Below are 15,177 nucleotides of genomic sequence, written 5' to 3'. Positions count from 1 at the left end.
AAGTCTCCTTTTGAAGAGCTGTTAATATTGAGGAATACAATCTACTATAAGTAAATTCAGCTCATGTTAAAAGAGAAATACATTTAGAGACATCTTGCTATATATGGAGCTGTCATCTTAGCTGTGGGTCGTTTTGCTAAACTTATCAATTATTCTTTCAAAATGGTACAGGTATTCTGAGAAATTATATAAAGTTGCTGTTAAAGATTGAAGAGTGTTTAAAGCTAGTAATTCCTATCTGTGTAGAGAAAAATTCATACAAATTAACAAAGCTTGGTTGTATTTAGACTTAGCAGTGCTAAGTTGAGCTTCTGCTTAGTTATATCTAAGTTTGGTAAAACACATAAGATCTGGAAATCAATAGATGCAGTTGATTTTATATATAGTGTTTTATTTGCAATATATAAATCTCATTTAATTCCAGGCTAGTCATATTTGTGCTAAGTCTTTATATTCCTGTTAGGCTATAATAAGAAACTCTTAAATATTATATATCACACCTAATGGTTTGTTGGTTTAAACAAATATTTATTAGTCTAGAAGTATTTTGGTATATCACAGCACCAAACTAAGAGTTAAAAAGTATAAAATCTTGTGCTAATAAGCCAAGTTATCTTGAACAGGTGACTGGTTCTTCATTTCACTTCTAGGAAATTAAGGAGACTACACATCAATAGGGTGGTGTTTACCACATTTTTTAATGAACGAACAAGATTGTGGATATTGCTTAAATCTAAGATTGTAACATTACAGATGATCAGATAAGAAGAATTATAAATGAGAAAAAATGCCTTTCTTGCTGCATCTTTTAAGTAACAGTCTATAAATTTCAGCTTTTGCTACTTTTGATTAAGCATTAAATACTACACAGCAGTACTAAATACATTAACTAGATTAATTTAGATACTTGTTTTCTATTGCCTGCTATATAAAGAAAATTCAATTTTAGTGATGGTCATCATTAACTTTATGATACAAAGGGAAAGTTATGTGCAGTTTTCATACCAGTATATGCAATGCCAGGTCAACCCCAAACTCAGTTTTCATTTATGCTCTAATATAGTATTTATCCTGAATTAGGTACATATGTATTTTCTTTATTTACTCCATATTTCTTTATCTGAAAACAGAAGACTTTTGTTTTAATGCCCTATAGAATATTCAGTTTCCTTTCTCCACATTCCCTTAGTTGCCCACCGGCCCCCCTCCCTATACACACACACTGTATGTTTCTTAAACTGGGAAAATTATTATTTTTTTTACATCTTTATTGGAGTATAATTGCTTTACAATGGTGTGTTAGTTTCTGCTTTATAACAAAGTGAATCAGTTATACGTATGTTCCCATATCTCTTCCCTCTTGCATCTCCCTCCCTCCCACCCTCCCTATCCCACCCCTCTAGGTGGTCACAAAGCACCAAGCTGATCTCCCTGTGCTATGCGGCTGCTTCCCACTAGCTATCTATTTTACGTTTGGTAGCGTATATATGTCCATGCCTCTCTCGCGCTTTGTCACAGCTCACCCTTCCCCCTCCCCATATCCTCAAGTCCATTCTCTAGTAGGTCTGTGTCTTTATTCCTGTCTTACCCCTAGGTTCTTCGTGACATTTTTTTTTCTTAAATTCCATATATATGTGTTAGCATACGGTATTTGTCTTTCTCTTTCTGACTTACTTCACACTGTATGACAGACTCTAGGTCCATCCACCTCATTACAAATAGCTCAATTTCGTTTCTTTTTATGGCTGAGTAATATTCCATTGTATATATGTGCCACATCTTCTTTATCCATTCATCCGATGATGGACACTTAGGTTGTTTCCATCTCCAGGCTATTGTACATAGAGCTGCAATGAACATTTTGGTACATGACTCTGAATTATGGGTTTCTCAGGGTATATGCCCAGTAGTGGGATTGCTGGGTCATATGGTAGTTCTATTTGTAGTTTTTTAAGGAACCTCCATACTGTTCTGCATAGTGGCTGTACCAATTTACATTGCCACCAGCAGTGCAAGAGTGTTCCCTTTTCTCCACACCCTCTCCAGCATTTATTGTTTCTAGATTTTTTGATGATGGCCATTCTGACTGGTGTGAGATGATATCTCATTGTAGTTTTGATTTGCATTTCTCTAATGATTAATGAAGTTGAGCATTCTTTCATGTGTTTGTTGGCAGTCTGTATATCTTCTTTGGAGAAATGTCTAAGGTCTTCTGCCCATTTTTGGATTGGGTTGTTTGTTTTTTTGTTATTGAGCTGCATGAGCTGCTTATAAATTTTGGAGATTAATCCTTTGTCAGTTGCTTCATTTGCAAATATTTTCTCCCATTCTGAGGGTTGTCTTTTGGTTTTGTTTATGGTTTCCTTTGCTGTGCAAAAGCTTTGAAACTGGGAAAATTTTAATGTTGCTTTGAGATAGAACCCATGGTCTTAATCACCATATTGTTCTATAAGTTTTGTGTTTATGTTATTATTCTAATATAGGACACAGTTGCATCAGTATTAGGCTTGTTTCCCCCTCTTTATAGTACTAGATGCTTAGCATCATTTTTAATACAAAAATGTTATATTTATTTAGGTATATATTTATATGCTAACACCCTTATTTGTGATAGCATCTATTGCTTCATTATTTAGAGAAGCATGTATAAGATGACAGCTTATAAGAAAAATTCAAATTTCATGTTTTTTTATTCAACCAGAATTGTCTAAAATATTTTAATTTGAGCCGCCTTTTACATCATGAAGTAAAGCTTGTGATTAATTCTGCCTATGCATACCAACTGGCCCAGATCAACTGTTAGGATTTTTTAAATACATCAGTAGAATTTTAACTATAGGCGTATTAAATGTTGATGCAAACTTATCAAATATATTTTCCTTTTGAATCAGTATAGTGTCATTTCTGCTCTAGAAAACTTCAAGGATCTGCATCCATCTCAAGTATAATTTTGAATTGTAAAGTACATTTTCTTCAGACCATGAAAGAAAATTTTTGTTTTTCCATAATTTCACTCAGCTGTTTTTGAAAATGCATGTTTCCTTAGTTTCTTACAGCCACCATTTGAATCAGCCAATATGTTCCTTTTTGATATTTGTTTTTTGTTTTAATGAGGATCCAAGTCAAAAAGTTACGGTAATCCAAGGTCACAAGCTAATTTATGGTGAGATTCTAGATCCAGATCATAGTTCGAATTAGAGCAAACATGGTGCTTAGATTCTAGAAACACCCTATGAATGGTACATCTAGAAAAGATGTTTGTTAAGAGTACTGAAATAAATAATATACAGAATATTGAAATGGTGGAATTGGGATAGGGAGTTAATGCATGAGATGGGCTTATAAAGTAATAAATGCCTTTTAAAGTACATAACATTTCTATCCAAATGAACATCATCCTTAGTAGGGCGATTGTTGCTCAAAAATGTTTCTGGAACTGACTTCAGAGCTTATAATAAATGTTCTTTTGAATAGCCTCAGTGGTGGGAGATGCCTTTCTTTGAATGTTTTGCAACAGTCAATGAATGTTTTTGATCCAAACCTACTGAATAAAGATGAGTGGCCAGGCCAGGTCAGGAAGAAGATATATAATTAAAGGAATTAGAGTAGCTTTCTCATGTAGCCAGTAGTCATGCCAGGAGCATGACATGTCACAAAACCAAATTTAAGAAAGTTGCATCAGAGTTGTGATTCAAATGGCTTTTATAAAATTGCTACCTTACGGTGTAAAACATCATCTGTGTTACTTTGTTCAGAGTAGACAAGGTTTAAACCTTGTGCCTCCAGCGGTTTGGTTTCTCTGCAACATCATATTAACAGACAGTTTGGGGAATTCCCTGGCAGTCCAGTGGTTAGGGCTCTGCACTTTCACTGCGGGGCCCAAGTTCAATCCGTGGACGTGGAACTGGGATCTCACAAGCCGGGCTGCATGTTCCCCGCCCCCGCCCCCCCCCAAAAAAAAGACAGTTTTTCTGTTACCGGGAAGAGTATGATCTACCTGATAAAGTACCATTCCGCCCTTAAATACTGAAGGAACTCTCCAATGAAAACTTACATTCCTAAAGAGCTGAGTCTATGAAGTTACTTTGACTGGTGGAATGGCAATAGTAAAGTCATAAAAAGCCAAGAGCTAATGAAACCACAATTTAAGTTATGTGATTGTTCTTAAATGGAACTGTTTTTCTTCTTTTCCTAATGGCAATTTTTGCCTTATCTTCTAAAAGTTAGATTGTAAGAAAACAGGAATAAAGAACGGAATTATTTCATATTGTGAGGGGGTGTTGATCTCATTGTCTCTCCCAGTCCCTAGCAGGGTGCTTTAAACATGGTAGGTGTTCAGTAAATGTTGACTTGAAACAAGCTCATTGGTGTGGAAAGGCAGTACCTCAATCATATTCCACTGGATCCTTAAGTTTTATGTCTTAACTAACGTTGAAATAAAATCTTTGTCTGAGCCTAACTGCAGATGTCTGCACATCATCTAGTCTGCCATTTGCAGGGGAGAATACTGAATGCGAAGGCAGGAAAGCTGGGTTCAAGATTGTTGTTGCTGCACTAGATTCTTGGTGTTCTCCCAGGAAAAATAATAGCAGTCTCTGAACAAACATTTCTCCAAAGAAGATGTACAAATGACGAACAATACCTGAAAATTTGCCCAAGTCATGAGGTATTAGGGAAATGATAATCAAAACCACAATATGATATTTCACACCCTGTAGATAGCTATAATAAAAAAGATGGACATTAACATATTGACCAGGATGTGTAAAAATTACAACTCAACCTTGCAGGTGGAGATGCGAAATGGTGCAACTACTGTAGAAAATAGTTTGGTGGCTCTTCAAAACGTCAAACCATGTGACCCATCATGGTATAGGCCTAGGTATATACTCAAAAGTACCCGTTGGAAGTTTTTAAACATCAAAATAAATAGCCACAGGGCTTCCCTGGTGGCACAGTGGTTGAGAGTCCGCCTGCCGATGCAGGGGACACAGGTTCGTGTCCCGGTCCGGGAAGATCCCACATGCCGCGGAGCGGCTGGGCCCATGAGCCATGGCCGCTGAGCCTGCGTGTCCAGAGCCTGTGCTCCGCAACGGGAGAGGCCACAACAGTGAGCGGCCCACGTACTGCAAAAAAATAAAAAAATAAACAGCCACAGAGAAGAAAGTTATGATTGAAGACTACTCTTTAAAGAAAGGATAGAGTAACATTTTATGAGGTGCAGCTATCCATCCTAAGCAGATTCATAGCCTTTATTATATATGAGAGAATGAGAAAACAAACTAAGCATTAAATTCAAAATGTTTGAAACTAATGCCAACAAAATCAGGATGAAAGAATTAACAAAAATAGCAAAAACAATTAGAAAATAGGAATTAGTAAATTAGGACATTTATAAATAGAAGAGCTGGTTCAGAGCAGTAGAAAAACATGGGACATATCAAGAGAAAAATGAGGAAGCAAAAATATATGGATGAGATAGAAAATAATACTCAACATTTGTTATGAGAAAGTTAATACCCCAAAACAGAGAAAAGCTCTTAAATTATAAGAGATTATTATTTATACCAAATTTTTAAATTGTGATTGAGTGATTTTCTAGGAAAATAGAAATTATGAAAATTAAACCAAGACAAAATCTGAATACATCAATAACCATGAAAGGAAAATGAAGTAGTTGTCAAGATATTTCTCCCAAAGAAACGTAAGACTATTTTTTTTAATCTTCACGGAGCATGATTCATGAAGATAGCAAATTTCTAAATTCCTGTTACAAAGTTAGTATAATACTGATATCAAATTCTGAGATAACAGACTTAAAAAAAGAAAATCCTATAGGCCTATACCACAGGTATATAGAGACAACAATCCTAAATAAAATACTAGCAAATCAAATCCAGACTGTAGTCAAAGTATACTACACCATAACTAAATGAGGTTTATTCTAAGTAAACAAGGATTGTTTAAGGTAAGAAATTTTATTGATATAAATTTACTGAAAAAAATGTAGGATCGTTTCAATAGAGGTTTAAAAATAATTTGGCAAAATATCATTTCCACTCCTAATTTTAAACTAATACACTACGAGTAGAATGTTTCATTTATTATTTTAAAGCAACATTAAGCTAAAGTTATCATACTTAACAAAAAACATTTATCAAAGGGGCTCTCATTGAAAATGAGGACCACTTAACAAGTGTGGGTGAGGATGTGGAGAAAAGAGAACCCTCATGCACTGTTGGGAATGTAAAATGATGCAGCCACTATGGAAAACAGTATGGAGGTTCTTCAAAAATTAAAAATACCACTACTGTATGATCCAGCAATTCCACTTCTGGGTATTTATCCAAAAACAAAACCAAAAACACTAACTCAAAAAGATATATGCACCACCCCCCTGTTCATTGCAGCATTATTTACAATAGCCAAGATATGAAAACAACCTATGTCCACCAAAGAATGAATGGATAAAGAAATTGTGGTATATAAATACAATGGAATATTATTCAGCCTTTAAAAAGAAGAAAATCTTGCCATTTGCAACAATATGGATTGACCTTGAGAGCATTACGCTAACTTACATAAGTCAGAGAAAGACAAATACCATACAATCTCACTTATATGTGAAAACAAAAACCCAAGCTCACAGATACAGAAAGCAGATTGGTGGTTGCTAGAGGTGGGGGGTGATGGGTGAGCAAAATGGGTGAAGAAGGTCAAAAGATACAAACTTACGGGGTTTCCCTGGTGGCGCAGTGGTTGGGAGTCCGCCTGCCAATGCAGGGGACACGGGTTCGTGCCCCGGTACGGGAAGATCCCACAAGCCGCTGAGCGGCTGGGCCTATGAGCCATGGCCGCTGAGCCTGCGCAACGGGAGAGGCCACAACCGTGAGAGGCCTGCGTACCTCGAAAGAATAGACAAAGATACAAACTTCCAATTATAAAATAAGTCATGGGGATGTATGTACAGCATGGTGACTGTAGTTAGTAATATTATATTACACATTTGAAAGTTGCTAAGAGAGTTAATCTTAAAACGTCTCATCGGAAGAAAAAAGATTTTTCTGTGTATAGTGACAGATGTTAACTAGACTTATTGTGGTGATCATATTGCAATATACACAAATATCAAATCATTCTGTTTTACACCTGAAAATAATATAATGTTACATGTCAACTATACCTCAAAATAAAAAAAAAAAACATGAGAATACTTGCTATCAATACACTATTTAGCATTTCTTGGAAATATCCAGACATTGCTGTAAATTTTTTTTATGTAGGTATAAATACTGGAAAAGAGGAGACAAAAATATCTGCAGGCAATATAGAATCTCACAGGAAAATCCCAAAAGTCTCAACTGAAAGATTCTTAAATCTAAAAGAGAGAAGTAGAAAATGTAGTGGACATTTGTAGAATCTTTTCTTTTCTTTTCTTTTGGCTGCACAGCATAGAAATCCCCATCCTGGGTTTGGGAAATACCATTATCTAAATTCAGGTGAAGGGGGCATCCCCACACCCTGCTACAGAAATCAAGAGACTTCTTGGGGACTTCCCTGGAGGCGCAGTGGCTAAGACTCTGTGCTCGCAATGCAGGGAGCCCAGGTTCGATCCCTGGTCAGGGAACTAGATACCACATGCATGCCACAACTAAGAGTTTGCATGCCACAACTAAGGAGCCCATGTGCCACAACTAAGAAGCCCACCTGTCGCAACTAAGACCCAGCACAACCAAATAAATAATAAATTTTAAAAAAAGACAGAGACTTCTTCCCTGCCTCCTGACTGCCAGGGCACAGGAACATGACCAAGGAACCCTCCACATCCTTCCAATAATTGCCTTCTCTTTTCTACCTAGGCTTTCTGTTGAGAATTATAACTCCTACAGAAATTGATATTAAGGGTAGGTTGCAGGCAGCAAACCCTCCAGAAAATGGAGGAATCTAACTGTGATTACTTTGCCCAGGTAGGGCCCAAAGTGGTGGCAATTCCACAATATTCATAAACGGGGATCTGAAATCAAACAGCTCAGGAAAGTTAAATAGCTATTCAAGTTATTTCTTGCCTGTTGAGGACAGGGCTTTGGATGATTTCAATGCACCTATGAAAGAATAAGATGGAAGACATCAAGAATGAATGGTGTGAAACACAAAAGACCCCAGAATAGCCAAAGCAATATTGAGAAAGAAAAACGGAGCTGGAGGAATCAGACTCCCTGACTTCAGACTATACTACAAAGCTACAGTAATCAAGACAATATGGTACTGGCACAAAAACAGAAACATAGATCAATAGAATAGGATAGGAAGCCTAGAGATAAACCCACACACATATGGTCACCCAATCTATGACAAAAGGATAAAAAACTAAAAATAGATCTACCATGTGACTCAGCAATCCCATTACTGGGCACATATCCAGAGAAAACCAGAATTCAAAAAGGTACATGTACCCCAATGTTCATTGCAGCACTATTCACAATAGCCAGTATATGGAAGCCACCTAAATATCCATCAGCAGAGGAATAGATAAAGAAGATGTGGTACATATATACAATGGAATATTACTCAGCCATAAAAAGAAACAAAATTGGGTCATTTGTAGAGATGCAGATGGACCTAGAGACTGTCATACAGAGTGAAGTAAGTCAGAAAGAGAAAAACAAATATCGTATATTAATGCATATATGTGGAATCTGAAAAAATTGGTATAGACGATCTTATTTACAAAGGAGAAATAGAGACACAGACATAGAGAACAAACGTATGGATACCAAGGGGAAAAGTGGGGGTGGGATGAATTGGGAGCTTGGGATTGAGATATATACACTATTGATAGTATGTATAAAATAGATAACTAATGAGGACCTACCATATAGCACAGGGAGCTCTACTCAGTGCTCTGTGGTGACCTAAATGGGAAGGAAATCCACAAAAGAGGGGATATATATATACATGTATAGCTGATTCACTTTGCTGTACAGTAGAAACTAACACAACATTGTAAAGCAACTGTACTCCAAAAAAATTAAAAAAAAAAAGATGCATGCACCCAATGTTCATTGCAGCACTATTAACAATAGCAAGGACATGGAAGCAAGCTAAAAGTCCATCAGCAGAGGAATGGATAAAGAAGATGTGGTATATAAATACAATGGAATATTACTCAGCCACAAAAAGAACAAAATAAAGCCATTTGCAGCAACATGGATAGACCTAGGGATTGTCATACTGAGTGAAGTAAGTCAGACACAGAAAGACAAATATCATGTGATATCGCTTATATGTGGAATCTTAAAAAAAGGGGTAAAAATGAACTTATTTGCAAAACAGAAGTAGAGTCACGGATGTAGAAAACAAATTTACGGTTACCGGGGATAAGGGGGAGAGGGATAAATTGAGAGATTGGGACTGACATATACACACTACTATATATAAAATAGATAGCTAATAAGAAGCTGTTGTATAGCACAGGGAACTCTACTCAATACTCTATAACGCCCTATATGGGAAAAGAATCTAAAAGAAAAAGAGTGGATATATGTATATAACTGATTCACTTTGCTGTACACCTGAAACTAACACAACATTGTAAATCAACTACACTCCAATAAAAATTTAATAAATAATTTTTAAAAATCTAATGGAAATAATTTCAGGAAAAATTAAAAACTCATCAGTTGATATTTTGTTCTGAACAAAAGCAAAATGTACTAAACTCAGTTTCTGATTTTATCTTACCACTAGCCTGTACTCCAATTATCAGTTAAAATGACTAAACCCTGTTTTCAATTAAAGAAAACAAAAAAGAATTAACGGTGTGAATTTATAGCCTGATAAGTGGAATGGTTGCTTTTCTTTTTTATTTTTTTGGCCACGCGTGTGGCTTGCAGGATCTTAGTTCTCTGACCAGGGATCAAACCCGTGCCCCCTGCAGTGGTAGCATGGAACCCTAAACACTGGACCACCAGGGAATTCCCTGGAGTGGTTGCTTTTAATGGCACTGGATGGCTTAAAGAAAGAGGACAACCTCAAATCCCACAGATTTCAAGGCACGGTAGAATTCTAGGAAATTTCTAGTATTCTGTTATTTAACCACAGATAGCTTTCTGATCATTTTAAAACCAAACTTGAAGATTGATCCAATAAGCCGAATTAAAATGTCAGTTCAGTTAGTGTCTGGTGGTTATATGTCTACCATGTAAAATTTAAGATATTGATTGAGAAAAGGGTGGTAACCTAAAAAACTGAACAGGGATCATATTGAACCCCTCATGACCCTCCTCAACAGTTAAATCAATCTGCCACCATCTTTTGGTAAGAAGCAGGGACTCCCTTATACCTGGAGATACCTTCTGGGGAGAGGTAATTCTCACCTCACCTGCTGTTGTTTCAGAGTAAGAATACAAATGGATCCCTGGGGACTCCCAGGATTCAGCATCAAAGTTAATGGAAGATTACTGCCAACTCCATAAAGACAAGATCACCAGGAGTTTAGATCCCTCAGGAATAAAAGTTTAAGTCACGCTACTGGGTAAAAAACTCCAGCCAGGAAGTTTACTGGCTGAAGGCAAAGGAAACAGTAATGGAAGAGGAAAATCATAAAAACCTGCTTTGACCTTACTATCCGTTGTAGAAATAACAATTACAACTTTTCCTTTATATTCTTCCCTGCTATGCCCTGTGTATATTTATATGTGTTAACTACCTTCCTTTTTTGTTTTTCCCACCATCTCCTTTTTCCACCACTATTTTATTTAGGTCTTTTGGAGGGTTAACTTTATAATTAGCCCTTGAGGGGATCAAAAGAGAACTAGACAAGAAACTGATATTATTTAGAGAACTCAGATTTTTTTTTTTTTTTCCGGAACGCGGGCCTCTCACTGTTGTGGCCTCTCCCGTTGCCGAGCACAGGCTCCGGACGCGCAGGCTCAGCGGCCATGGCTCAAGGGCCCAGCCGCTCCGCGGCATGTGGGATCTTCCCGGACCAGGGCACGAACCTGTGTCCCCTGCATCGGCAGGCGGACTCTCAACCACTGCGCCACCAGGGAAGCCCAGATTTTTTTTTTAATTCAGTAATTGGCAAGACAGTTGCTCCTCTTCAAGAAAAGAGGGGCTAGTGCTTATTTTTCCCAGTTTTACTGAGATATAATTGACATGCAACACAGTATAGGCTTATTTATCCATTCCACTGTTGATGGACATTCAGGTTGTCTCCAGTTTTGAGCCGTTACAAAAAATACTGCTATGAACTTTTTTGTACATGGTTTTTAGGGCTCATATATACACATTTTGTGTAAAAGCCAGAAGTCAATTTGCAGATTCATAGGGAATGCATATGCTTGGTGTTATACGTTTTCAGCTAACGGTTTCCTAAGGTGGTCGTACCAATTTATGCTTTCACCAGCAGTGTATGAGAATTCCGGTTACTCCACTCTTACCAACCATTCTTACCAACCAACACTCAGTATTGACATTTTTATTTTAGCCATTCTAGTGGAGGTGTAGTTGTATTGCCTTTATTTAGATATTCTCACCCACGCACCTGATGCTCAATTAATCTACGACAAAGGAGGCAAGACTATATAATGGAGAAAAGACAGCCTCTTCAATAAATGGTGCTGGGAGGGGACTCCCCTGGTGGTCCACTGGTTAAGACTCCACACTTCCACTGCAGGGGGTGAGGGTTCGATCCCTGGTTGGGGTACTAAGATCCTGCATGCTGAGCGGAGCGGGCAAAAAAAAAATTATATATATGTAGTTCTGGGAAAACTGGACAGCTACACATAAAAAAATGAAATTAGAACATTCTTTAACACTATACACAAAAATAAACTCAAAATGGATTAGAGACCTAAATGTAAGACCGGGTACTGTAAAATTCTTAGAGGAAAACATAGGCAGCAAACACTGTTTGACATAAATCACAGCAATATCTTTTTCAATGCATCTCCTAGAGTAATGGCAATAAAAACAAAAATAAATGAATGAGACCTAATTAAACTGAAAAGCAATAAAAACAAATAAATGAATGAGACCTAATTAACTGAAAAGCTTTTGCACAGCAAAGGAAACCAATAAACAAAACAGAAAGACAACCCACAGAATGGGAGAAAATATTTGCAAATGATGCAAACAACAAGGGATTAATCTACAAAATTTACAAATAGCTCATGTGGCTTAATATCAAAAAAACAACCCAATCAAAAAATAGGTAGAAGCAACTATACTCTAATAAAAATTAATTTTAAAAAATGCACGGAAGACCTAAGTAGGCATTTCTCCAAAGAGAACATACAGATGGCAAAAAGGTACGTGAAAAGATGCTCAACATCGCTAATTGTTAGATAAATGCAAATCAAACTACCATGAGATATCACCTCACGCCAGTCAGAATGGCCATCATCAAAAAGTCTACAGACAATAAATGCTGGAGAGGGTATGGAGAAAGGGAACCCTCCTACACTCTTTGTGGGAATGTAAATTGGTACAACCACTATGGAGAACAATATGGAGGTTCCTTAAGAAAGTAAAAATAGCGCTACCATATGATCCAGTAATCCCACTCCTGGGCAAATATCCAGAGAAAAACATTGAAAGGATACATGCACCCCAATGTTCATTGCAGCACTGTTTATGATAGCCAAAACATGGAAGCAACCTAAATATTCATCAATAGATGAATGGGTAAAGAAGATGTAGTACATATATACAATGGAATATTATTCAGCCATTAAAGAGAATAAAATTAATGCCATTTGTAGCAACATGGATGGACCTGGAGATTATCATACTAAGTGAAGTAAGTCAGACAAAGACAAATATCATATGATATTGCTTATGTGCGGAATCTTAAAAAAAAATGATACAAATGAACTTATTTACAAACCAGAAACGGGAATTCCCAGCAGTCAGGGGTTAGGACTCCGCACTTTCACTGCTGAGGGCCCGGGTTCAACCCCTGGTCAGGGAACAAAGATCCCACAAACTGCGAGGCAGGGCAAATTAAAAAAAAATAAAAAACGGACTCACAGACTTAGAGAATGAACTTATAGTTACCAGGGGGAAAGGGTCGGGGAGCGGGAGGGATAGATTGGGAGTTTGGGATTGACGTGTACACACTGCTATATTTAAAACAGATAACCGGGGCTTCTCTGATGGCGCAGTGGTTGAGAATCTGCCTGCCAATGCAGGGGACACGGGTCCAATCCCTGGTCTGGGAAGATCCCACATGCCGTGGAGCAGCTAAGCCCGTGAGCCACAACTACTGAGCTCCCACTTCCATGAGCTTTTGCTTAAATGATTCTAAAATTTAGGACCACATTTTCCCTTACCCAAGGATTTTTTTTTTTTTTTTTTCGGTACGCAGGCCTCTCACTGTCGTGGCCTCTCCCGTTGCGGAGCACAGGCTCCGGACGCGCAGGCTCAGCGGCCATGGCTCACGGTCCCAGCCGCTCCGCGGCATGTGGGATCCCCCCGGACCGGGGCACGAACCCGTGTCCCCTGCATCGGCAGGCTGACTCTCAACCACTGCGCCACCAGGGAAGCCCCCCAAGGATTTTTAAGACACTAATTCATTGTTTGCTAATACTAAAGTGGAGGATTCTGATGATAAACTGATTTGTTCTTCTTGATTTTTTTAAGGCAATATTTACAGTTTTTCTTTTTTCTTTTTTTTGAAGTATAATTGACTTACAATATTATCTTAGTTTCAGGCATGAAACACTGTGATTCAAAATTTTTATAGATTATACTGCATTTATAGTTATTATAAAATATTGACTGTATTCCCTGTGCTGTACGATCACCACTCTTTATGTTTAAATTCCAGTATTTTTATTAGGCTATGTCTCTGCGCTGATTGAGCTGTATTACCTTTTCAAAATTTTCATTAAAACACACTTTTAATCTTTCCATCAATTTTTATGATAAAAACTTTCAAATGTTGAGAAAAGTTAATAGTACAATAAACATCCATATGCCCTTTACCTAGATTTAGCAGTTGTTAACATTTGCCACATTTGCTTTATCTATATCTATATCTATTATTTTATCAGTCAGGATTCTCCAGAGAAACAAAGCCAATAGGATATATCCATATCTGTCTTTCTATCAATCTGTAGCTCTATATAAAGTTCTTTTTCTCTCTTTCCTTCCCTCTCTCTATAGATAGGTAGATAGATAGAAATATATAAAACAAGATTTAGTTTAAGAAATTGTCTCATGCGGGACTTCCCTGGTGGTCCAGTGGGTAAGACTACACGCTGCTCCCAATGCAGGGGTCCTGGGTTTGATCCCTGGTCGGGGAACTAGATCCTGAATGCTGCAACTAAAAGATCCTGCATTCTGAAATGAAGATCCCGAGCGCCGCAACTAAGACCCGGTGCAACCTACATAAATAAATAAACAAATATTTTTAAAAAATAAAGTCAACTGGATTCTAGATGTACTCATCTATAAAGTACAGTTGTCCCTCCTTTTCCCAGGAAATTGGCTCCAGATGACCCAGAAGCCCCTGTGGATACAAAAATCCTCCAATGCTCAAATTGCTTATATAAAATAGCATAGTACAGGGACTTCCCTGGTGGCACAGTGGTTAAGAATCCACCTGTCCCTGCAGGGGACACGGGTTCGATCCCTGGTCTGGGAAGATCCCACATACTGCAGAGCAACTAAGCCCGTGCACCACAACTACAGAGCCTGTGCTCTAGAGCCCGAGAGCTACAACTACTGAGCTCACATGCCGCAATTACTGAAGCCTGCGCGCCTAGAGCCCGTGCTCCACAACAAGAGAAGCCACCGCAAAAAAAAAAAAGAGAAGCCACCGCAATGAGAAGCCCACGCACCGCAACGAAGAGTAGCTCCCGATCACCGCAACTAGAGAAAGCCCACTCACGGCAGCAAAGACCCAACGCAGCCAAAAATAATAAAATAATAAAATAAAATAAAATAAAATAAAATAGCATAGCACAATATGGATACTGTCGGCCCTCTCTACCTGCAGGTTTCACATCTGCGGATATGGAGAGCCAACTGTACTGTCACAGCAATACCTTGATTAGTGTTTGATTAAATAACTCGGTACTATAGCCTAGCTGAATTGACACATCAAGTTAACTATCAAAATTATCTATATGGGACTTCCCTGGCAGTCCAGTGGTTAAGACTCCACGCTTC

The sequence above is a fragment of the Lagenorhynchus albirostris genome, chromosome 17, assembly GCF_949774975.1.
Source record: "Lagenorhynchus albirostris chromosome 17, mLagAlb1.1, whole genome shotgun sequence".
Classification (NCBI taxonomy): Eukaryota; Metazoa; Chordata; class Mammalia; order Artiodactyla; family Delphinidae; genus Lagenorhynchus; species Lagenorhynchus albirostris.
The sequence above is the reverse complement of the archived record's forward strand: the minus strand, read 5'-3'. Positions refer to the sequence as shown.